This window comes from Schistocerca gregaria, chromosome 4 (assembly GCF_023897955.1).
Source record: "Schistocerca gregaria isolate iqSchGreg1 chromosome 4, iqSchGreg1.2, whole genome shotgun sequence".
In the NCBI taxonomy this organism is placed as follows: Eukaryota; Metazoa; Arthropoda; class Insecta; order Orthoptera; family Acrididae; genus Schistocerca; species Schistocerca gregaria.
Genome location: NC_064923.1, coordinates 321,349,748 through 321,374,675, shown reverse-complemented (window position 1 = coordinate 321,374,675; position 24,928 = coordinate 321,349,748).

The window sequence follows — 24,928 nt, the reverse complement described above, 5'->3', positions numbered from 1 at the left end:
TGGGCGACAATATAGAAGGACTGCCACAAAACACAGCTTAAACTTTGCAACACTTTTACATTCTAAATTGTCTGTGGTACCAGTCCATGGAAAAATACTATACCGGTGTATTATATGACGATGAGAAGGTGAGGTGAGCAATGAACCATTGTCTTTACTTGCCCAATGATCGGAGGTCAAGTCAGCGAAAAGGATTTTACATAATGAGCGATATAGTCAAATGCGATTAAGACAGATCAATACATCCACAAGCTGAATAAAATGAAGGAATTTACTGTCTACTTTAGAGATTAGCCAATATTAGAAAACCGAGCAGTCTATGTATGAAATGAATGGGCAAGAGAACGTAGTAGAAGGGAATAATAAAATTTTACTCTGTCTTCAAAATAGGCCAGAACAGTGCCAGGTAGCCGATGACTATAACAAACTGAGAAGATAAAAAAATCTTACCTCCAGGCTCAGCAAATAATCATACGCATAGATAGCGGCAATAATTATTTCGTACATTACCGTCTTGACAGTGGGCATCTTGTTAAAGCATAGATTGCCCCGCAAGACAGATATGGGCATATATCCATATAAACCATGCAACGAAGCAGTATTTCATTGGCAGAATGGGAGCCTGTAGAAAACAGCAATACGAATATTAAAATCATTACGGCTTTACTCCTTACATGGAAGAAACGGAAAGAAGTTTAAGGTTTAACAGCCGGCCAGCAACGAGGTCATTAGTTTCAAAGCATAAACTCAGATTGGGGGATGACAGTAAAGGATATCGGTTATATGCTTTCAAATAGCGATCCCGCTATTTCCTTATACTACTTAAGGAAACGAAGGAAAGCACAAATCTAGATGGCCGGATGGAGATTGGAATTATCGCCATAGCAAACGCGAGCTCACTGTGTTAACAGTTGCGCTATTCTGTTGAAATGAGGCAGTCCGTAAGCTTCTGTGTATGCAGTCTCCATATAAAATCTACAAATTACTCAAAAGCGATAGAAATCGGTAGATGTGATATACATGTACAAACAAATTATTACAATTTCAGAAAACTTAGGCGATTTATTTCAGAGAAAGAGCTTCACAAATTGAGTAAGTCAAAAACGTGTTGGTTCAGCTTTGGCCCTTATGCAGACAGTTATTCCGATTGGCAGTGATTGAAAGAGATGTTGGGTTTCCTACCGAGGGACATAATGCGAAATTCTGTCCAATTGGTGAGTTAGATCGTCAGAATCCATGACTGGGCGGAGGAGCCCGCACCAAACATTCTCAATTGGGAAGATATCTGGTGAACATGCTGGCCAACGAAGGGTTTAGCAAGTTAGAAGCAAACAATAGAATCTTTCGCAGTGTGCGAGTGTGCATTGTTCTTGTTGTGGTCTTCAGTCCTGAGACTGGTTTGATGCAGCTCTCCATGCTACTCTATCCTGTGCAAGCTTCTTCATCTTCCGGTACCTACATCAACCTACATCCTTCTGAATCTGCTTAGTGTATTCATCTCTTGGTCTCCCTCTACGATTTTTACCCTCCACGCTGCCCTCCAATACTAAACTGGTGATCCCTTGATGCCTCAGAACATGTCCTACCAACCGATCCCTTCTTCTAGTCAAGTTGTGCCACAATTTTGTCTTCTCTCCAATCCTATTCAATACCTCCTCATTAGTTATCTGATCTACCCATCTAATCTTCTCCCCAAGTGGCAAAACTCCTTTACTACTTTAAGTGTCTCATTTCCTAATCTAATTCCCTCAGCATCACCCGACTTAATTCAACTACATTCCATTATCCTTGTGTTGCTTTTGTTGGTGTTCATCTTATATCCTCCTTTCAAGACACTATCCATTCCGTTCAACTTCTCTTCCAAGTCGTTTGCTGTCTCCGACAGAATTACAGTGTCATCGGCGAACGTTAAGGTTTTTATTTCTTTTCCATGGATTTTATTACCTACTCCGAATTTTTCTTTTGTTTCCTTTACTGCTTGCTCAATATACAGACTGAACAACATCGGGAAGAGGCTACAACCCTGTCTCATTCCCTTCCCAACCACTGCTTCCCTTTGATGTCCCTCGACTCTTACAACTGCCATCTGGTTTCTGTACAAATTGTAAATAGCTTTTCGCTCCGTATGTTTTACCCCTGCCACCTTCAGAATTTGAAAGAGAGTGTTCCAGTCAACACTGTCAAAAGCTTTCTCTAAGCCTACAAATGCTAGGAACGTAGGTTTGCCTTTCCTTAATCTAGCTTCTAAGATCTAAGATCTTGCTCACCAGATGGTAGAGTTTTGTCATGACTGGCTCTCCCAAGGCTGTCAGTAGTTCTAATGGAATGTTGTCTACTCCCGGAGCTCTGTTGCGACTCAGGTCTTTCAGTGCTCTGTCAAACTCTTCACCCAGTATCATATCTCCCATTTCATCTTGATCTACATCCTCTTCCATTTCCATAATATTGTCCTCAAGAACATCGCCCTTGTATAGACCCTCTATATTCTCCTTCCACCTTTCTGCTTTCCCTTCTTTGCTTAGAACTGGGTTTCCAACTGAGCTCTTGATATTCATACAAGTGGCTCTCTTTTCTCCAAAGGTCTCTTTAATTTTCCTGTAGGCAGTATCTATATTACCCCTAGTGAGATAAACCTCTACATCCTTACATTTGTCCTCTAGACATCCCTGTTTAGCCATTTTGCACTTCCTATCGATCTCATTTTTGAGATGTTTGTATTCCTTTTTGCCTGCTTCATTTACTGAATTTTTATATTTTCTCCTTTCATCACTTAAATTCAATATTTCTTCTGTTAACCAAGGATTTCTACTACCCTTCGTCTTTTTACCTGCTTGATCCTGTGCTGCCCTCACCACTTCGTCCCTCAAAGCTACCCATTCTTCTTCTACTGTATTTCTTTCCCCCATTCCTGTCAATTGCTCCCTTATGCTCTCCCTGAAACTCCGTACAACCTCTGGTTTACTCAGTTTATCCAGGTCCCATCTCCTTAAATTCCCCCCTTGTTGCAGTTTCTTCAGTTTTAATCTACAGTTAATAACCAATAGATTGTGGTCAGAGTCCACATCTGCTCCTGGAAATGTATTACAATTTAAAACTTGGTTCCTAAATCTCTGTCTTACCATGATATATTCTATCTGAAACCTGTCAGTATCTCCAGGCTTCTTCCATGTATACAATCTTCTTTTATGATTCTTGAACCAAGTATCAGCTATGATTAGTTGTGCTCTGTGCAAAATTCTATCAGACGGCTTCCTTTTTCATTTCTTAGCCCCAATCCATATTCACCTACTACGTTTCCTTCTCTCCCTTTCCTACTGACGAGTTCCAGTCACCCATGACTATTAAATTTTCATCTCCCTTCACTATCTGAATAATTTCTTTTATTTCATCACACATTTCTTCAATTTCTTCATTATCTGCAGAGCTAGTTGGCATATAAACTTGTATTACTGTGGTACGCGTGGGCTTCGTATCTATCTTGGCCACAATAATGTGTTGACTATGTTGTTTGTAGTAGCTTACCCGCATTCCTATTTTCCTATTCATTATTAAACCTACTCTTGCATTAACCCTATTTGATTTTGTTTTATAACCCTGTAGTCTCCTGACCATAAGTCTTGTTCCTCCTGCCCTCGAACTTCACTAATTCCCACTATATTTAACTTTAACCTATCCATTTCCCTTTTTAAATTTTCTAACCTACCTGCCCGATTAAGGGGTCTGACATTCCACGATCCGATCCGTAGAACGCCAGTTTTCTTTCTCCTGATAACGACATCCTCTCGAGTAGTCCCCGCCCGGAGATTCGAATGGGGGACTATTTTACCTCCGGAATGTTTTACCCAAGAGGACGCCATCATCATTTAACCATACAGTAAAGCTGCATGCCCTCGGGAAAAATTACGGCCGTAGTTTCCCCTTGCTTTCAGCCGTTCGCAGTACCAGCACAGCAAAGCCATTTTGGTTATTGTTACAAGGCCAGATCAGTCAATCATCCAGACTGTTGCCCCTGCAACTACTGAAAAGGCTGCTGCCCCTCTTCAGGAACCACACGATTTTCTGGCCTCTCAACAGATACCCCTCCGTTGTGGTTGCACCTACGGTACGGCTATCTGTATCGCTGAGGCATGCAAGCCTCCCCACCAACGGCAAGGTCCAGGGTTCATGGGGATAGAGAGTGTGCTTTACCTGGCTGAAATGTAAGCCCAGGTTGGTTAGGGGGCGTAGAATTGTCGACGTGCGACTGTGCTGTAAGGGGTCCTGCTATGAAATGAAAGGGCGCCCCAACCATCACTCATGGATGTCGGGACGTATAGCTGGTGATGCTCGGGTTGGTATACTACCCATGTCCGGGCGTCTGGAGATTCTTCTTCGCACGTCATCGATGATCAGTTCGAATCGGGAGTCGTCAGTGAAGACAATTCTACACCAATCAGTGAGATTAGTGGCCCTGGTGACCAACGAAGACGTGTCTGGTGACACTACAGACAGTCATGTGATACCAACTGATTGTCACCCGCCACATGGTCCGAAAACCAGGAGTGATGGTCTGAGCAGGCATTTCATTTTATAGCAGGATTTTTTTGGTTGTCATCTGCAGCATGCTTACAGCAAAGAGGTACATCGACGAGACGATTCTTTAAGCCACGTTTTTTTGCCCTTCATGGCAAGTCATCCTGTGCTAAATTTCAACAACTTAAAGCCCGCCCGCACAATTCGAAAGTTTTTACTGCTTTTCTTCGTTCTTGCCAAATCCTGCCTTGGCCAGCATGGTCGCTTGATCTCTCTCCAGTTGAGAATGTTCGGAGCATTACGGGCAGCTCGCAATTTTGACGACCTAAGGAACCAACTGGACAGAATGTGGCACGATATTCCTCAGGAAGACATCAAACATATGCTATGCGCATCTTTCTAACTTAGGTTGCGGAACTCGGCTATTCGATAGAGGATGTCAAATTAAACATCTTTCAGCCGTCCATTTTCAACCTAGTTTTATTGGGCAACCAAATTCAGCGTTTTACTACGGTACGTTCAGGCCCATTACAGACGTGTAGGAAATATCTACCTCGCTTGTGATCAAAGTAGGGCCATCAATACTGGTATTAGTAGATATTTGTTACAGTGACCTCTTCCACCTTCACCTGCCGACTCACAGTCGCCAGGTGATGGTTGAAAAAACTGGTTGTAATGGCTCTAAGTATTATGAGACTTAATACCTGAGGTCATCAGTCCCCTAGAATTACACTACTGGCCATTAAAATTGCTACACCAAGAAGAAATGCAGATGATAAACGGTTATTCATTGGATAAATGTATTATACTAGAACTGACATGTGATTACATTTTCACGCAATTTGGGTGCATAGATCCTGAGAAATCAGTACCCAGAACAACCACCTCTGGCCGTAATAACAGCCTTGACACGCCTGGGCATTGAGTCAAACAGAGCTTGGATGGCGTGTACTGATACAGCTGCCCATGCAGCTTCAACACGATACCACAGTTCATCAAGAGTAGTGACTGGCGAATTGTGACAAGCCAGTTTCTCGGCCACCACTGACCAGACATTTTCAGTTGGTGAGAGATCTGGAGAATGCGCTGGCCAGGGCTGCAGTCGTGCATTTTCTGTATCCAAAAAGGCTGTACAGGACCTGCAACATGCGGTCGTGCATTATACTGCTGAGATGCAGGGTTTCGCAGGGATCGAATGAAGGGTAGAGCCACGGGTCGTAACACATTTGAAATGTAACGTCCACTGTTCAAATTGCCGTCAATGCGAAAAAGAGGTAACCGAGACGTGTAACCAATGGCACCCCATACCATCACTCCGGGTGATACGCCAGTATGGCGATGACGAATACATGCTTCCAATATGCGTTCACCGCGATGTTGCCAAACACGGATGCGACCGTCATGATGCTGTAAACAGAACCTGGATTCATCCGAAAAAATGACGTTTTGCCATTCGTGCATCCAGGTTCGTCGTTGAGTACACCATCACAGGCGCTCCTGTCTCTGATGCAGCGTCAAGGGTAACCGCAGCCGTGGTATCCGAGCTGTTAGTCCATGCTCTGCAAACTTCGTCGAACTGTTAGTGCAGCTGGTTGTTGTTTTGCAAACGTCCCTATCTGTTGAGTCATGGATCGAGACGTGGCTGCACGATGTGTTACAGCAATACGGATAAGATGCCTGTCATCTCGACTGCTAGTGATGCGAGGCCGTTGGGACCCAGCACGGCGTTTCGTATTACCCTCCCGAACCCAACGATTCTATGTTCTGCTAACAGTCATTGGATCTCGACCAACGAGGGTAGCAATGTCGCGATACGATAAACCGCAAGCGCAATAGGCTACAATCCGACCTTTATCAATGTCGGAAACGTGATGGTACGCATTTCTCCTCCTTACACGAGACATCACAACAACGTTTCACCAGGCAACACCGGTCAACTGTTTTTTGTGTATGACAAATCGGTTGGAAACTTTTCTCATGTCAGCGCATTGTAGGTGTCCCCACCGGCGCCAACCTCGTGTGAATGCTCTGAAAAGCTAATCATTTGCCTATCGTAGCATCTTCTTCTTGTCTGTTACATTTCGCCTCTGTAGCACGTCATCTTCGTGGTGTAGCAATTTTAATGGGCAGTTGTGTAGAACTACTTGAACCTAACTAACCTAAGGACGTCACACACATCCATGCCCGTGGCAGAATTCGAACATGAGACCGTAGCAGCAGTGCGGTTCCGGACTGAAGCGCCTAGAACAGCTCGGCCACAGCGGCCGGGGTGATGATGGAAATGGTCACTGTAAGAAATATCTAAAAAGGTCTGTTTGGCACAATGAAGTATGCACTCCACAAGAAGCAGGACGTGTATGACTACGAAGTTACTGATGCAACAAAATGTTGGTTCCGACGTCAATCAGTGGACTGGTACCATGCGAGATTACGTGTCTTCCCCGTAAGGTGACGTCGCAATGAACGGAAAATATGTTGAAAAACAGGATATTATAGCCAAAACAGTGGGTAATAATATCGTGTATTTGAATCCTGAATAAAATCAACCTGCTTTCAGAAAAAGACGTGTTTCACTACTTATCGGACACCCCTCGTAGTTTAATTTTTGTCGGTGTATTTCCATGTCGTAACTACAAACGATTCCACAATGACAACTTTCAACGAATTTCATCGCAAACTGAAGTTACAGTGCCACGGGCGAACAGACCCCAAAATTAATCACCGCTGGAAGATCTGGAAGCCAGAGATAAATGGATTAATCGCGGGATTCACGGAATAATTAAGTAAAAAGGCCGCTAACACTAGTTTGAGTAGCAGATTTAAAACTGGGCGAGCCGACAGATTTACGAACGAACTGGCGATGAGGCAGTGCTTAATGAACCGTGACGGTAATGGAACACTGAGCGGCACGGCGTAGGGGTGGGAAACAGGGCCCCCCATTAGGCGTGCTAATTATACACGCCGGCTCAGGCGGCAAAAATTGCGGCAGACGAAACAGAAATCGTTCGGACACCACTGCCTGGTATAAGGTGCGATGGGCGAGTTAATGGCATATTTCTAACTGATACAGAATCTCGACCCGATGAACACGCTACCTCTTTGCGGATTATTGCTGTACGCATTCTTGTCGGACGTAATTAAGCAATACCTTTTAGCTTTTGCATGTGATTTAAGAAATGACCTGGTGTTGCTATCTGTGCAGTATAGCTGAAGATTAGAGGGCAAAGATGGCGACTGGGTCATTAAAGGAGAACTCGTAGCCGTATTTGGCACTGCTCAGAACATGTGCTGGAATTCTTTTCGTGCTGCTTTTATTCCCCCAATTTTTAGTCCATTCTTAAACAAGAGCACAACTATCTTCCAACGGAAGCCGCTGACACATTACGTGTGCGTCTAGAATGAAATTTGGAAACGTCTATTGAATAATTATGCCCGCACTACTCGATATTCAGTACAATGACTATGGCGTACGTGAGTAGAAAGCAATCAACCAACTTTGTCACAATTGTCCATCTCTAATTAAGTCTTCCAGACAAAAACCAGTGCCTGTGTTTTTGAGTATAATGCCAATGCAACATCGTCGGCTTATGCTTGCAGCTGGGCACAAGACCGTTAACCTGTTAATCGTTAGTTAACGAAGTTACCTTTTATAGAAACGAATTAACTTTTAACTTAATTTTAAAAAATGTTAAGACGGTCATTAACTTCTGGTAACTTTTTGAGTACTTTAAGAGTTATTTGGGTACCTGCTACTTACGGCAAAAAGGACGTCGCGCCGGCCGCGGAAATCATGTTTTGAAAAGTTCGTGTCGTGTAGGTGTGTGGATATACCGGAGTTCATGCATTTGATGAAAGCAATTGACTGCGAGTGAGAATAACTACGTGTTGGCTGTTTGTTGTTATTTATTTCTTCCTTCACGTTAGATACTACTTTTCGTTAGCGGATTGACTGTGAAAACTAAATCATGGAATCCGATTCCAGGTCTACAACGATGAAAATATGTGGCTGTATTTAAATGATTACACTGATTTTATATCCAGACTGGGAGAACGAATATTTTTTGCTTGCCTAAAAAGTCGACAATTAAGTCTCACACTATGAGCTTTAACAATCTGAAATAAAACATACGGAGTGCATATGTATCGTGGTATGTACAGACTGGCGAAACAGTGGAGGCAGGGTCCGGTGTCGCAACAAAAAAATAATAAAAAAAAACAGTCGTGGGCAGTCAGCATTGTCTTCTTAAGTGGCGTAGATAAAACGTTTGGACCTCTAATAGAGGACGAACAATACCAACATGCTGCGGCTATTCATGCAAAGTTTCGGTTGATATGGCTGGAGATGTATAACAACAATCGAGCGGTAGCAGTAAGAAAACTAAGTGAAGAAGTTGAAGATACCCTGAGGTACAAAACCACAGAAACTTCAAAGGACAGAGATACTTTAAGTGGCGGTTGAGGGAGCAGCAACACTCAGTCTAAAGGGAAGCTTAGCAGTAACCCGTCAGTAAAAAGTAAAAACCAGTCTAGTCCACATGTGACCGGACAGCAACTCAAAACGCTCATCCAACGATGCGGTATTTCTTGGGGAACAGGTTTTAGTAAATTCATTTGTTAAATATGATACTCCTGTACCCTCGAGTGCTGCAGTCGAACGACTTTTTCCTGTGGGTAAAGACATTTTGCCTCCTAAACGACCCTTGAACTTTATGTTCATGTTAAAGAAGGTAAATATCATTGTAATGTTTGATGCTGTCGAATGATACTGTATTTTGATTCTTCCTTGATTTAATGCTGATAACTAAATAATGCATTAAGAAAGCACAGTCTGCGACCGGTCATTTTTATGAAAGTTTATAGTTCATAAAATGAAGGAGGGGAAGAAGGAAAACAATGCGAATCATCTTGGCGGGACGTGTAATGTGTGTCAAATAACGAAGATGCTGGAAGGCTCGTTCTACATCCTACGTGCTCACATACAGTACTAATAACGCCGAAGCACAAAAGGCCTGTGGCAAGTCTTGATCACGGTAATGGCGTTCGTTCACCGTGAGTTATGAAGCGCTATTTTCAAGACTATTATGTAGAAACTTTTATTAATAAGTCACCACATGGCGCTGAAACGAAAAGTCAGGAAAACGTCCATTATTTAAAGCAAGCGTTCTCTCGTAAAAATGTGTCAAAATTCGACAGGCAGTAGACCGCTCCATTCACACCATCAACAGAACAGGCTCTGCTAACGGTATACTACGCCTTACACATCGCTGGCAACGGGTTCTACTCAACACTGGTGACTACGTTGAAGGACAGTAACAGGTGCAAACATGTAACTTTTTTGTATTGGTTGTTAATAAATATTGCCACTATTTAAGTGCCAACCCTCGTAGGCACAGATGCGTATAGATTTAGATACACATTCATGGGCTGACTTGTAGTACCGATACAGACGCACACAAACTAAATCATTCTTTACACTGAGTTAATACATGAGGCGCTAGAACCTAACCTAACCTAACCTGACAGGACTTGCATAGTAGTGTGAGAGCATGAGAACTACTCAAATAATTAACTGGATAATTATTACGGAACACTGAGTAAGCTGACAGTGCTATTTTCGGGTGATCAGCGTTTCTCTGCTGCTACAAGGCAACACTTACGGGGAATTTGGCAACACGAATTTTGCTACACATTATTAAGCAATAACCTTATGGCATCGTAATACACTTCAGTTTTAGGGGACGCTTCTTCGTACCTTCTGCATGTTTTACAAACTCCATTCCCTCGTGGATGGCTCGTTAGTTGCATTCTATCAACTCTCCTCGTCGATTCATCTTCACTTCACGTCCATCACAGATGTCAGTGGTGGAGGGTCACATAAACACCTGGTACCAGTTTTTCGCCATCTACAACGTTTCTGAGAGTCCAGTGTGCTCCATTAACAGGGTGACTAATATTTTGTCCAGTGAGAATTTACTTGTCAGTTTGTCTTATGAAGTACTCCAATGACAGCTTAAAAAGAACCGATGCTATTCCGTCCCTCTTTCCTAAGCCTGCCATACCTTGGAAACTTGGAATAAATTAAAGTGTGGTTTACCCCCTTAACCAGTTTATACATCACAGTCGTCTGGTGACAGCCTCGCTATACACCAGAAAGAGCAATATGTCAAAACTGATTACAACGTCATACATAATTGGCGTTATAAATCTATTACATAATACTGTTCATCTTGATATTTGTAAGCAATCCCCCTTCATTCGTGAAACATCAACCATCAATGAACCATTATAATAGAATTTTAAAATAGCAATTTAATCTACAACAATCCTTCATTTATACCTCCTGGTCATTATTTTTCCTAAGCCAGTTGTTCAGATATAAACAACCTCGTCTCCTACCTTCCAGACTGCACTGGCAGAAGTACAGCTGTGAGCACGGGCCGTGAGTGGTGCATGGGTAGCTCAGATGATAGAGTACTTGCCCGTGAAATGCAAAGGTCCCGCGTTCGAGTCTCGGCCCGGCACACAGTTTTAATCTGCCAGGAAGTTTCATATCAGCGCACACTCCGCTACAGAGGGAAATCTCATTCTGGAAACATCTCCAGGGCTATGGCTATGGCATGTTTCCGAAATATCCTTTCTTTCAGGATTGCTAGTTCTGCAAGGTTCGCAGGAGAGCTTCTGTAAAGTTTAGAAGGTAGGAGACGAGGTACTGGCAGAAGTAAAGCTGTGAGGACGAGGCGTGAGTCGCGCTTGGGTAGCTCAGATGGTAGAGCACTTGCCCACAAAAGCCAAAGGTCCCGAGTTCGAGTCTCGGTCCGGCACACAATTTTAATCTGCCAGGATGTTTCATATCAGCGGACACTCCGCTGCAGCGTGAAAATCTCATTCTGAAGTGCTATTGTTATTGAATTTAGTTCTGGCCTTCTCTAGACCCGTAGTACTTGAGTCCAACAAGCTTTCCTCTTGGCTCTAGGGAACTTTTTCAATTTTTGACCACATTTCACTCCAGTTAACCGAATGCACATTTCCTGCTGTTAGTGACCGGAGAGAATCTGATGTTCTGATTATCATTCTGTAATGATCTTTTTCATGAATTCTAGTTCTTCCCTAACTTGTTTTATTCACTTGTTGCTAACCCTCTAGAGACAATGCTGCAGATCCTGACCTGTGTCTCCAACTGTCCATCATGATTACGTACAACATACAAGGTAGCTTCCAAGATGTACTCCATATGTATGGGTCCTTGTGTATTATCCTGTAGACACCATCTTCTTTTATAGGACTCGTGATTTTTCTCAAAATATTTCTGCCCTGTGTACTGGCTTCCTGAGTTGTCAATTTCTGATCATGTCCAGTCTCTCTCAGGTATACAGTACTGAAGATATCAGTAAGTCGTATATTTACAGTAATCGGACGTTATTAGCAAGTTGTAAATAACTGTTTCATGTGCGTTATCCTCCCAAAGCTTAGGGAAATAAGCGGTCTTCCTGTTTTTCAGTGTGTTCACCTGGTAAGTGTTAGTTTATTGCCTGTCTGACATATCTTGGATCGAATGTCTATCCTGAAAGCACAACTACGTGTTAACGCAAAGGAAAAAGCGTCTTGTGGACCAACTCGGGGAGAATCCGTTCTTCGCGTTTTCATGTTGTGTTCCAGAACCAGATGTGAGGAAACAGACCAGTATTCAGGAAAACGGGAGGAGAAGACTGCCTAAAAATCAGACCTAGGCTCCTCAGTGACTAACTGACGTACCAATGCGTCCCCGAATAGTACTTTTGGAAACGAGTGATAATTGTTATTAATGATGGTTAGTTTCGTTATTGTATGGACGGGAATTTAAAGCAAAATTGATGGTCCATTTCTTGCATGGCGTTTCCCGTAACGCACAATGTTATAATCTCACAACGGAAGGTATTTTAAATACTCACGTTCAGACAATATCTTGTTACTACAAAGTTACTTAGAACGCAGGAATATAAAGGAACATCAACGAATAAATGTTAGCGTGAAAACAAGGCCGGCCGCGGTGGTCTCGCGGTTCTAGGCGCGCACTCCGGAACCGCGCGACTGCTACGGTCGCAGGTTCGAATCTTGCCTCGGGCATCGATGTGTGTTATGTCCTTAGGTTAGTTAGGTTTAAGTAATTCTAGGGGACTGATGACGACTGCTGTTAAGTCCCATAGTGCTCAGAGCCATTTGAACCATTTTGAAAACAAGAGACAGAAAATGAAGCAATCGTTTGCGTGTGCGCTCTGAGGTCACGCAGCTGCTCCAAGGAACGTTGATTTTCTTTGTTAGACGGTTACCTATATAATTACTGGTGTCTGACACACATGCTGCTAAATATGATCAGCATGTTTTTGATGGAAGTAAAGCATTTTATTGCTTGTTGATGTTGTAACCGTTAGGGATGTAGTACTAGCTCAGATGGACAAAGGTAGGGAATGTCTTCCGATGCTTTCCAGCAGGAATCACCCCTGAAGTGGATTAGGGACCTGACAGGAAGCCTAAATCAGGATACGAGGACGGTGATTTGAACTCCGAATACGAGATACTGACTTCCACGCTGTCTACGATATATATAGTTACTTACGAAGGAACAGTAACGAACGCAAAATATCATTTATTTAAAGTGTCCGTTTGCGGCACATACAGTAGGCCATTTTCAGATTGATCGCGCCAGCTGCAGCTGCATATTGTCAAGACGATAACTGCGTCTTGACAACATGCACGTGGTGTCATGCAAAGGGAAGTGTCGTCCTTGAACGATCGTTAGAGAAAATTTCCACCTGTTATGAATAATGACAGTTCTATTTATGTAAGCTTGTGACTATAACAAAGAGAAACAAACGTGTAGAATCGAATTCCAAAATTAGTGTTGAAAATCTTGAATACGTTGGGATATACTGAAAAGATATATGAAATGGGACGAAGACGTAAAATAGATATTAAGTAAGTGAGTGGTATAATTAGATCTGTTCAATGAATTCTCGGTAAATGCAGCGCATATGTAAAAGAAAATCTAATAGAAGGCGCTAGAGCGACCAACATTAGAGTATTGCAGACGTGGAACGAATTCAGGGGTGCCGTGTAAGAATACTGTTGTCCGATACACGAACAATGGCGGTTTGCGAATGTCGAGGCACGGAAGGTAATTGCATTGTTGGCGATTCCAAGTGACATGTACGGTACGCGCATGCGCACATTCATTCGCATGCTTTCCGCTTGAAGAAAGCCTATATCCTGCAAACTGTGTCTCTCGCTTGCTGATGCAGAATTTATCACTTACTTCCACTTTCGGTGACGACAACTTGAATCGATATTCACTAAGCAACTCGCCACGCCCACGTGTAACGCTCGCATTAGCTACGGCATTTATAGCAGAGTGCTCAGAACGTACTGAACCCTCGTTGGCCGTCGAAGAATACGTGACGTAGATGCGCAGTAGAAGCCTAGACAGCCATCGTCGATGACTCCAACTGTAACAGGTTGGTTCAAATGGCTCTGAGCACTATGGGACTTAACTGCTGTGGTCATCAGTCGCCTAGAACTTAGAACTACTTAAGCCTAACCAACCTAAGGACAGCAAACACATCCATGCCGGAGGCAGGATTCGAACCTGCGACCGTAGCGGTCGCGCAGTTCCAGACTGTAGCGCCTACAACCGCTCGGCCACAACTATAACAGGCCGGTGATAGAAATTCTCAGGTAACTTAAATGGGACTCCGTGGAAGAGAGATGATGTAATTCTCTTCAAGTTCTGTTGGGCAAATCCAGAGAACCAGTATCTGAAGAATACAGTGCAATCACTGTGTGTAGAGAGCTCTGTTCCTCAGTACGTCAATAGAGTATGAAAGATGAACGATGTTGGAGCCCTCCGCCGTGCACTGTGCAGCGGCTTACGGAGAAGATATGTAGATTTAGAGGCGACTGTACTGCGCGGTACAGCGTGAACAGCTCTCTGCACGTCACCCTAAATATTCATCTCGCAACACTGAGGCCTTCTTAAAATTCAAACAGTAAACATACAGGGCGAAAGCCGTGTTAGTAATATTACTGCCGTGCGCCTGGAGCCGTCCCGGCACTACCTGTGTTCGGTCAGCCGGTCGGTGGTCTATTACAGGAGAGCGACGGCAAAAAAGAAACGGTGGAGGTGGGGCAGGAGGAAGCAGCCGTTGCTGCCGCAGCGGCTGCAGCCACCGAGAGGTGGGAGCGCACGGCCCGAGGCTGCGGGCGGCAAGGCAACGCCGGTGCTCCGCCGAGGTCGGCGTCGACGTTTTGTGGGAGCGAGCCGCTGGGCAGCGGCGGGCGGCAGGAGCAAGAGGCGAGAGGCAAGGAATGAGGGCGCGCAGCCACCTGCCGATACGCCGCCGCGCGACCCAGGACCGGTTCCGCGCGCTCGGCCTTCTCCGGCCAACTCCGGGCGCTCTCGGGCACGCGAACAGCCACGCGAGCGCCTGCCATTGTTAGCGGCTGCTGGGCGCCGAGCGCGGCCGACCTCTGCAGAGGTCATCCGCGCCGCGACGGGCCACTACTGGCTGCAGACGCCGCATCTGCGCACCGCCGCCCCGGGCCGTTCCGGGAGCGGTATCTACCGCGAGATGCCTTCAGCTCTGCTTACTCCTCGCTACAGATGGAACTTGGTGTCTTCTCACTGTACACAGTGATCCATTAAATTGCCACGACAGTTTCTGCCATTTTTCTTAATCCCTATTGACAAACTATAGTGTGATTAAAATTCTTGATAAACGGTCGGAGTTTCTGTCTTGATGCGTTTTGATCCCCAATGCTGGGTCTGGCCCTTTTACTCCGTATTTAATTAAAGTAATAACCACACACACAAACACACAGTGTTGTGGTTGTTGTGGTCTTCAGTCCTCGACTTGTTTCATGCACCTCTCCTTGGTACTATGTCCTGTGCAAGCTTCTTCATCCCTGAATAACTATACGACTTTTAGCCACCACACTTCCCTCCGCTACTCAACTGGTGATTCCTTGATGTTTCAGAATGTGTCCTATTAAACTATCAATTACCTTAGCCAAGTGGACACAAATTTCGTTTTTCCCCTTTTCTATTCAGTTCAAAATGGCTCTGAGCACTATGGGACTTAACTTCTGAGGTCATCAGTCCCCTAGAACTTAGAACTACTTAAACCTTACTAACCTAAGGACATCACACACATCCATGCCCGAGGCAGGTTTCGAACCTGCGACTGTAGTGGGTAGCGCGGTTCCAGACTGTAGCGCCTAGAACAGCTCGGCCACCCTCGCCGGCTTTTATTCACTACATCGTCATTGCTCACGTCATGTACCCATCTAATCTTCAACATTTTTCTGTAGTACCACATTTCAAAAGCTTCTATTCTTTTTCTTATAGACTGTTTATCTTCCACGTTTCACTTCCGTCCATACTCCATAAATATACTTTCAAAAACGACTTCCTGACACTTAAATCTATATTTTCTAGTAACAAATTTCTCTTCTTCGGAAATGATTTTCTTGCCATTTTCATCTTCTCTGCTACAGAAAACATCAGTTATTTTGATGTCTTAATAACAGAACTCATCTACTGCTTTCACTATCTCATTTCCTAATCTAATTCCCTCATCATCACCCGATATAATTCGACTACATTCCATTTGATGTTGTTGTCCTTCATTTACATCGTCTTTTCAAGACACTGTTCATTTCGTTCAATTGCTCTTCACAGTCCTTAGCTGTCTCTGATAGAATTACACTGTCATCAGATAACTTCTATTCTTTTATTTCTTCTCCCTGAACGTTAAATTTATATTCCAAATTTTTCTTTGGTTTCCTTTACTGCTTCCTGATTGTAGGATTGAATAACATGGGGTATAGGCTACAACCCTATCTCACTCCCCCCTCAATTACCACTGCCTGTTCATGCCCTTTGGCTCTTATGGCTGCCGTCTGGTTTCTATTCAAGTTGTAAATAGCCTTTTGCTCATTGCGTTTCGTCCCTGCTTCAGAATTTCAAGGAGAGTATTCCAGCCCACATTTTCAAAATCATGCTAACGAATTAAACACATTTCACTAACACCACTAACCAAAGGGAGCTGGATCCTTTCGCACAACACGCGATTCAGCATTACATATACGGTTATTTCAATCACAAAGATCAGTTTACCTTAGATAAGCTCCGCACGACATTGCATGGAGGCGAGTCATTGCAGGCTGCAATTCATCGTTTCGACTACGTCAACAGAATTACAAACGTAACACTGCACTGCAGTGTATTGGAATAGAACAGTGATTAGTGTCTGAAATTGTTGTGAAGAAGGCCGTAGTTTCGAATTTTGTCAAATGCATCGAAGTTTTCTTTCATTTCTAAATATAATCGAGAAAATGTTATTATTATTTTCATTCAATTAATTGTTTTAAATGTAATTTATTTTGTTTCTAATATTCTGACGCGTATAACCATCGTCGTATTGACTTTTTTATTTCGCGTTATTTCTCTTCCCGCCATTCTTTTTTCGTCTGGATTCTGCCTGTGTCGCCTATAATCTGCAGTCAATTGCCAACCAGGACTGCTCATCGGTTGATAACGGGGCAGCTCGCGCAGTCAGTGTGAGGATAGATACAGGTAACCAATAACACAGAGAAATCGCAGTGTGCTTTTAGCGGTGAAACTGAAAATTTTGTGTTTTGAGTTTGCTCGTAGGCTTGATCTGTTATCGCCGTGATCGAAGCGGTCGTGATTCTAGTTCTGCCGCAGACTGTTGATCGCCGGGTTCTCGGATACATTGCACATCACGAGGTTGTAGGCAGATTAGCACGTCAGTTTAACTTCAAGGCTACAAAATGTATCGTCTGGCGCAGTTAAGTCATTGGACACTTAAAATCAGTTGTTGACAACGCATCTGCATTTCTGTCATACTTTGCGGAGGCAGCTTCCAGCAGTGCTCCGCGTTACATAGTAACAGGATTTGTGAAGTGACTCGCTGTGTTTGTGTGTTGCCTATAACCAAGCGGTAGCCTTCAGCGCATGTGGCAACAACGTAGCGGCAAGCGGCAGGCGTGAACTGACAAGCAGTTTTAATCGGACCGTAGGTTCACTTTACAACTTCCTCTATCACTGTTGCTTCTCGCAAGAATTATCCTCTTCCCAGCACCTATGCAGCAAACGCTTGCCGTTCCAAACCCAACTCGAGTCTGTTTCTCATGGATGGAGATTTAGAACTCAGTCTCCTCATTTACATTCTTCTGGTTTCCATTATCTTTTCTTTGGAGTCCTACGCGGTATATATGTCGATAGTAGTAGGATAGTTCTGCAATCTGTCGAAAACGCCCGTCCTCTAAGCTTTCTCAGTCGTATTGCTCGAAAAGAAATTCCTCCCAAGCATTGTCACTTCAGTTCAGGAAGAACTTCCCTAATCCGAGCTGGTGGGGACCCCAAATACTCGAGCAGCACTCAAGATTGGATCACACAATTGTTCTGTTCGCTGTCCCCGTTACAAATGAGTAGACTTACACAGAATTACTCCAATAAATCTAAGTCGACGATTCGTGTTCATTACAACTGACCATACGTGCTCGTTCGATTTCATACAATATTAAACTTGTATATTTAATCGAAATGACTGTCTCACACAGCACGCCGCAAATACTCAATTCCAATATTAAAAGAACTTTTTTCATCTCATTTTCTTTAATTTACCTTTTTGTGCATTTAAGACAAGTTGCCACTCATCACGCCAAATAGAAATTCTATCCAAGACATTCTGTATCCTTCTACACTCACATAAAGATGGCCCTGTCCCGTACACTACACAGACTGCTGCTCACCCTATCTGTCAGATGATGTGTTTACATAGTGAACAAGGGAGGGCGTGTCGCACTTCACCGGGGCACCAGTAACGATTCCTTTGTCTCCGATGAGCACTCGCCGTCTAGGACAACGTGCGAAGTTCTGCAACGTAAAACAGTCTTCATGCCAGAACTTATTCCGCATCCTGGGACACCATTACCGTGTGCTACGGTTACAGACGCTTTCTGGAACAAAGCACGCAGGGAGATGCAGTATTTCTTGACTCCCGGAAAACATTGAACTCGTAAGCACAAAAATTTTTATTATTAAAAGTACGTGATATCTCGAACGGACAATGTTCGATAGAGACAGAAGTAACTTGACGTGTGCCACATGGATTTCATTTAGGACCCTTGATATTTATCTAGTATATTAATGAGATGCTTAATGGACTGAGAAATTTTACAGACGGTGGAATTACCAAATATTCAGTTAGATCTAGATGATATTTCAGAGCCGGACGAAGTGGCCGTGCGGTTCTAGGCGCTGCAGTCTGGAACCGCGAGAGCACTACGGTCGCAGGTTCGAATCCTGCCACGGGCGTGGATGTGTGTGACGTCCTTAGGTTAGTTAGGTTTAAGTAGTTCTAAGTCCTAGGGGACTAATGACCTCAGCAGTTGGGTCCCATCGTGCTCAGAGCCATTTGAATCATTTTTTGATATTTCAGAGTGGTGCAAAGATTAACAACTTGCTTTACGTGTTCAGCAATGCATAACTGTATACTTAACAAAATGCACAAAACACAGAATCCTAGGCCGGCCGGGGTGGAACAGCGGTTCTAGGCGTTACAGTCTGGAACCGCACGACTGCTACGGCCGCAGGTTCGAGACCTACATCGGGCATGGATGTGCGTGAGGTCCTTAGCTTAGCTAGGTTTAAGTAGTTTTAAGTTCTAGGGGACTGATGACCTCAGAAGTTAAGTCCCATAGTGCTCAGAGCCATTTTGAACAGAATCAAACTGCAGGAAAAAGACAGACATCGTTTGGGTCATGATTTAAGTTTATTCAGATCATCTTCTGATTCTAATTTGAATACTGTGAATCGTAGTTCGTCTGCAAGAAGATTCAGTTACTACTTTACAGTGTGTGGAGTTTGATACCTTATTTTAGTCTTATTGTTAATGATTAACTATGTGAGAGAGGGTAAAACAGGGTGTCAATGTTAGCCTAGGCAGCTCGAATAGATGTAATGGAGTCGTAGCGCTTAGTTTTCCTTTCCGACGGAAGAATCACTGTCATAAGAGTCACATGCACTGTTCTGTTAGATTTGTGGAAAAAGCGGAAGCCTAAACGATTCGAGTAGCTGGCTGGAACTCCAGTTCTTGAATTCAACAGTATGACGTGGCAATTTATCCGGCAGGAGGTAAGGCAATTTGACTCCGGTCACAGTGGCCTACGCTCTTACGGAGGTTTCGTCAGTTCCCACAAGCGCACGACCAGTTCTGTCTTTCTTCGTGGTTCATTTGAATGGTCGTTGTTTTCCACATCGACGGTACGTTTGCTGTTAGCAAACTACGTAACACTGTAGCCTTTTTCCTTTCTCACTTATCTGTTGATACAGTGAAATCGCATTCCATCATAATTTGTTCAAAAGCCCAATGAATGAAGTTAAGCAACTGCCACTTTAAGAAGTAATGGAGATTTCAAGATTGAAAATTTAATTTTCGTTTACCTCTCACCACCGACGCTAAACAGCAATGATGATGCTTTTGCAAAACCGTCTTTGGATAGTGCATTGATGTGTTGTGCTGGTACTACATGGACTGTTTACAAGTAGATTGATGTCACCAAATCATATCAGTTGTCTTCTCCCTTGCTCTGCAACTACGAGACTAAACACGACTCCGTTGGTTGTGAATTCGGAAATGGAGGTTGTGGGAGAGAAAAATGTCGTTCTTATTTGAGGAAACCGAATATTCTCTTTGCTTTGAGTGACTGCACTGTCGTTCAGGAAAAGCTTTTGAGTGGTGCCATTCGGATCAAACTTATTGGCCGCACTCAGGCCATTGCCACATTGTGGTTCTGTAGAAAATCTACTGTTGTATTGCCTTGAGCTGCGAAATCCAACTGGATAACGCGTGTCGGAAACTGAGGATCATTTTCGTCCAAATAACTTCACCTGATAGTAAGAAAGTGTTCCTGTTCAGTGTACGAGACCGAGCTTTCATGAAAATTTCGCATTGTTAACCCCATCCGCCTGCTTAGCTGAGTGTCTTCAACAGTATGTGTGTATGTTAGGAACACGTGGATTCCTCGTGGAGAGGGGATGGGTTGGGCCACGAAGTACTAGCTGTGCCGCGGAGAGGTTCCACTGCTTCTGCGGCGCTTTTCCAACCCTAACCTCACCTGCAAGTCACACATGAAAAGTAAATCAGTAGTGCAGCAGGCACAATAATATGACAGAAAACATCTGGTGTCTGTTGTAAAGCAAGATCTTGAACTCCATAGGGATGCGTTTAGAAGGCTGGAACTGACAAAAGTAACAAGGCAGGGAAGGACTTTGCGATGTTGCTTTTCGTGACTGCTCTTCCGTACACGTAATTTATCCTGGAGGAGACTTAGGAACGCACATCAAGGATTTACTGAATGACTGGTTTGGGTTTGGGAAATGATGGTGGGGTACCTGAGGCTGCAGAAGAAGAAAATGAGCATGCTGAACTGCCACCAGTTGAAGGCGGCAGTGAAAGATGCTAAATGTGTGCTGCTGCTAAAGACTGAACATCATTCCTCATTCTGCGAATGCTGTAATATATGACAGCAATTATCTGTCACCTTATTTATGTAATTTCATTGTAAGCTAGACAATTATGTTTCTGTTTTTATGGAATAAAAAAAAGTGGTAATGTGTTTGCTTATCACAGAGTGGGCTCCGGTTCGATTCTTGGCCGGGCTGGGGATTTTTTTTTACAGTCGTGGAATAGGTGTTGTGTAGTCCTCGCCGTCATCTCATCGTCACCGGCGCGCAAGTCGCCCAGTGTGGCGTCACCTGAAATAACAAGAGCAACCCGGATCTCCCGGCCACCCATCTCACACGATCATACATTTCATTTTTTGAGTGACAACTCCACATTTTATAGCTTGTTTACGTTCGTCTGAAACACGATGATCAGTAGCAGTGTTAAATGAAGTTAGTCGGTGGGGACACGTCTCGTTATAGTGAAGGAAGTTTCGAACACACTATCCGTTTGCCCATCGTCTTTCCAAGACGCTTTCTAAACGCTTTCAATACTCCACGTTTTATTTATTTATTTTTTTTGGGCTGGGGTGGATGATCAGTCGAATGACATCAAACCAGAATTACTGCAAAATTTGGTTTCTCATTACGTCTTTCATTCCATGTTTCTGAGAGTTGTGAGTGCTGTTGTAGATGAAACTTTATTCTTGGAAAAACCAACATTAAGAAGGCGCTGATAGACTTACTCAATCACTTCATCTCTCTCTCTCTCACAAAGAAATTTTTGCCACAGTCAGTTTTCACTACTCAGTCATATTCGGTTTCTAGTCATTAGGACAGAAACAGAGAACGTGTCCCAGACAGACATCAACAGTACCACAGATTGTTTCCACATCTGCATCAAAAATTGTGCTAGTACATATCATTAAGAAATGGCAGGACCAATGAGAGCAGGCCACGATCGGCACATTTGTACGTTAGGAAAGAAAGTGTTTCTTTTGTATGCCGTGGCGAGTAATCCATGTACCGTGATATTTGCCATTGCCTCGAACTGAAGAATGTCTCGTAGCAGTGTCCAGTGTGTTTTGGATGCCATGTCCTTGCGAGGCCACGTTCACTAGCGGTGGCGCATTCAGTCACCAAACTAAACATTTGTGGGCACCAGGAAGTCCCCACGGTGTGCGACACTACGAGCACAACATCGTTTGATGTGGCCGAGTCGGGCCGTACCTTGTACCATCCCTCTTGACCGCCTCTAATTATCAGACGTTTCTGGAAAAATGTTCTTCCGGCTTCCTTGTAGATGTTCAAGCAAATATGAGGTGCAGGGTGTGTTTACAACATGATGGGTTCAAATGGCTCTAAGCACTATGGGCCTTAACATCTGAGGCCATCAGGCCCCTAGACTTCAAACTACGTAAACCTAACTAACCTAAGGACATCACACACATCCATGCCCGAGGCAGGATTCGATCCTGCGACCGTAGGAGCCGCGTGGTTCCGAAACCGCTCGGCCAACGAGGCCGGCACATGATGAGGCGCCACTCATTTTGGACTGGCTGTCCTTAGTACACTGAACAAGTCATTCCCGCACCGATGGATTTGGGCATGCTGGGCCGGTTTCCTGGCTCCAACGCTCACCGTTGGATTGATTTCCCTGAGGAGTCATGAAATGTCTCATGTATTGCGATCCTGTGCAGTCTAAAATGATGTCGCCACAATAATTGTCTGCGCAGCCACCGCAGTCAGAGAAACTCCCACTGCATTCGATTATGACCAGCAGACAATGCTCTGTTGGTATCACGCGACATTTGATGGTGCAGACCTAGAACATCTGTTGTAACATTAGAGATGTATTCATGTCGTACGCCATGTGTACGGCTTATGTCCAATAAATTTTTCAAATGAATCAGTCTTTTGTTTCATTTACGAACTTCAACATCTGCTATCACTTAACCCCTGACTTTTGCGCCCTTGGGTTGTTATGCGATTCTCAATCCTTATGATGTGCCCGACCTCCCTCCCATTGAAGTTTGTCGTTACACTTCTGGGACACTTTTCATGTGTTGATGGTATGACTAAACTGTGTTTGAAGTACCCATCGCCATCTATTGTACATAAACATGCGGGATATATCTGTCGATGATACTAATGTGCTAGTATTAGTCTTAGTCGTAGGAAAGAGGAAATTTTATTAAAAGTCAATAAACGCACGGTTGGACGATGGAATCTGGGGCCGCTGCCAGAGAGTTGAAACGGTCGACAGCTCGTAGGCCAGGAAATCCAAACATGGGACTCGCGAGCACGGTGCTGCGACGGCGCTATTGCGAGCACGAATTGCTTTCTTCGAAGCAACAACGAGGCAGCAAACCGCAGCGTTGCTTGAAGTTATTGCGATGTGAGGCGAGGAACTAGGCCAGAGCCAAGTCGAGACTTGTAGATGGCTGACGTTTGGGAATTTATCTCTGCCGTAGTTTCTGTCCCTCTCTGACACTACGTCAGAGGCGAGGGGAAAGGCAGTTTAAATAGTGAGGTACTTTTACCGTGGGACAAGATGTGCTAGGCCAGTCGAGCGTCGGGTGTTGGTCCACGCTTATAGGGGTAAGACTGGCAGCAATGTTGTAAATATTCTGTGTAAATCTTATATTATTTATATGTACTTGATTGGGCTGTATTCCGCCTCCAGGGACGCAACACCAGGCTGCGACGGAACGGTAGCTGTGTACTTGGACACCGCATAGTCAGCCTGAAGGAGGGCAGTGGCAGCTGGAGCAGCACCAGAGACAGCAGCGGGGGTTGCCATCCGGCAAGCACCACTAGCGGCAAGTTGCAGCATAGAGTCCAGAAGGGTGCGAGTTCGAGTCCGATCCTGTCCTGGGAGCAGTAGCGGCCGAGGGCCACGGGTGACCAGTACATCCTCCTTCGTCTCATGGTCGGACAAAGCAGGCCAAACAGGGCGGAGGGCGGCTAGGACCGGGGACTGTAACAGTCTCCGAAATAGCGGGCAATGGCGCGGCGCCAGCCGCTACGCACTTGCAGGCGAGGGCGACCGGGCGAGCGCGGCTGAGTTCCAGCTGAGCGGCCTCGCAGAAGGCAGCAACGGTGTCGGCATACCAGGAGTGGCTGAGACGGCTGGACTCGCGGCAAAGCGCGCGGGCGGCCGCCGACACTATGCTGTACTCATCAAAGCAATGTAAATTATGAGAACAAAGTAATGCCACCAAATACCGCTGTATCACTCTGCACTGTCCCCTGACGCTGTTGAACTTGTTCGGCCTCCTGACGAGAAGCCGCGCAGTGGGTCCCGGCTTGAGCTCGGCCATCTGGTGTCCTGGGTTCGGCCACCATCCCGACACCCAGCAACAGTACATTTAAGTGGCAAAAGTCATGAGGACCTAGATATGTCATGTAGAATCTCATTTTACCCAGTGACGTTCAGCAACTCGACGTGACTGGGACTCAACACGTTGGAAGCCTCTGCAGATATTTTGAGCCATGCTGCCTCTATAGCTGTCTGTAGTTGCGAAGGTTTTGCTGGTGCAGGATTTTGTGCACGAACTTATCTCTCGACTACATCCCATAAATGTTTGGTGGGATTCATGCCGGACAATCTGCATGCCCAAATCATTCGCTCAGCTAGTCCAGAATATTCTTCAAACCAATTGAGAACAATTGTGGCCCAGTGACTAGGCGCATTCTCATCCATAAAAATCCCATATTTGTTTGGGAACATGAAGTCCATGAATGACAGCAAATGGTCTCCAGGTAGCCGGACTTAACCATTTACCGTCAATGATCGATGCAGCTGAACCAGAGAACCCAAATTCCGTGTAAACACAGCCTAAATCATTGTGAGCCACTACCTGCCAACATAGTAACATTTAGAGAAGCCAGGTCCATGGATTCGTGGGT